This window comes from Echinops telfairi, unplaced genomic scaffold (genome assembly GCF_000313985.2).
Source record: "Echinops telfairi isolate 266 unplaced genomic scaffold, ASM31398v2 ScPeMD7_21;HRSCAF=78, whole genome shotgun sequence".
Taxonomy (NCBI): Eukaryota; Metazoa; Chordata; class Mammalia; order Afrosoricida; family Tenrecidae; genus Echinops; species Echinops telfairi.
Window position 1 is genome coordinate 9,825,914 of NW_022103918.1, and position 2,020 is coordinate 9,827,933.

Sequence of the window (2,020 nt, forward strand, 5' to 3'; positions counted from 1 at the left end):
TTGTGATAAGAGTTGTATGAGCCCCTAATAAAATGATTAATAAAAAAAGGGAAAAAAAGAAAATGAATGAAAATAATCTTAAAGGCACATAATATATTGTGTAAGTCAGCTTTACCAGATTTAAGATATCTATGTGTTTCTGTGCAGTAAATATTTAATTTCCTTTCTCCACCATTGTCCTTCTAACTCTCATCAAGCAATTGGGTGATATCATACAGATTGAGGGCCATTTCTTCAATTGTTTTGGGTAAAAGAATGCAAGACAAGATCTTGATCGAATTACTGTATATGGTTCAGGTTTAAATGTGGTTGTGAACATTTGAAGCTCTAATGTAGAGATTGGTCAGTTTTTCCACCCTGCTGCCTATAAAGTGAGCTATGTTAGAAGTAGTAGGGGATGGGATCTCATTACTATTAAGAAAGAAGAGTCAGGAATAGAGCAAGTCACAACTAAAATAAACCGGAGTTCCTTAGCAGAGGAGGTTCGCTTATGAATGATGTGCCTCTCAGCATTTCATTGTGGAGGCTAAGTTTGCTGACTTATGGAGCGAAAGTTGAGTCCCTTTGAGCCAAAGTTTATAGCAAAGTGACTTGCCCTTTTGAACATTTATTGGAAACTCTAAAATAGCTTTGCAACATGTTGAGTAGAGCAGAGGCCAAGGGGCCATGTGGCTGAAAGGCCAGGGGTTCTCAACCTGGGGGTAGTGACCCTTTTGAAGGTCAAATGACCCTTTCACAGGGGTCACCCAATTCATAACTGTAGCAAAATTGCAGTTATGAAGTGGCAATGAAAATAATTTCATGGTTGGGATCACCACAACATGAGGTATTAAAGGGTGTGGCGTTAGGAAGGTTGAGAGCCACTGAGCCAGAGAGAGAGCAGCCTGTGGGCATGACTAGGAAGCGACTGTCCTCACCAAAGAACTGTGTCTTAAGCATTTTTGACGCTGAATTCTAACCTGTTAATTTCACTAATCAAGCCCATAATTGTGAATATCATCTGTGAGTTCTGCGATGAATTGTCAAAAGCAGCTGAGAAGTAAAGAGAGCTTGTGGGTGTCAGAACTGGTAAGAAAGATTGGAGGATGAATGCATATTTGATTTCAGCCTCAGAGAAATCAGCCTTAGGCTGATGCCTTTGATTATCCTTCCCCCCGTGTGTGAAATCAAAGGAGGTCATGTGCTGCCCCCATGCCCTTTTTGACATATGTCAATCAGAAGTCTGTGGAGTATGAAAAGAGGAGAGGCATAGAGTATATCTGGTATTACCAACCAAGCACTGTCCAGAAGAATGCAAGTATAGCTGACTTTCAGTTTTCCTTTGTTAGACATGCCCAAAGACTAGTCAAAAATGGCTTGTGTTTTCTTAATTAATGAAGAGTACTTAATAACTTGGCTTTCTTATCTTTGATATGGAAGTCAGACCTGGGTCCTGTGAGTCAGAGACATAAAAGAGATTATTTTGAGCTTTGATCTGGACTTGAACGTGAGGATTATCATAAAAAACATCCTGATAAAGATCTTAAACTACAGTAAACAGCATGAAGGGTGGTCATATGAGCTGGTCTGGTGTCACAATTGCCGAGACAGGGTGCACACATGGCTCCGTGGCCCATCTTTCTTTACCTAGTCGGACACCAACTATTACTCCTAGACCTCTCTACTTATACACTCGGTTCAATAATTCATTGTAATGGCCACACGAAACTCACAGACAATTCTCATGATTAAGAGGGTTGATTAGAGAGGTCAATAGGATTACCATAAGTCAGGATCAGTACAGACTAAGGATACAGCCATTGACACAGCAACATTCTCTCCAGCCAGCAACCAAGCCTCTGCGGTAGTTCCATAATCTCCTGTCAACTGAAGCAAATGGAGCGGAGTGGAGTCTAGCCTGTCAATCAGGTCAGAGTCAAGCATGTGTCTGTCTGTGTGGGCATGGCCTTCTCCTGAAGATTCTGGGAACTCCTGTCTTCCTCCCTAGAAGCAGGACACACACACTCTCTGCCTTCCCTTT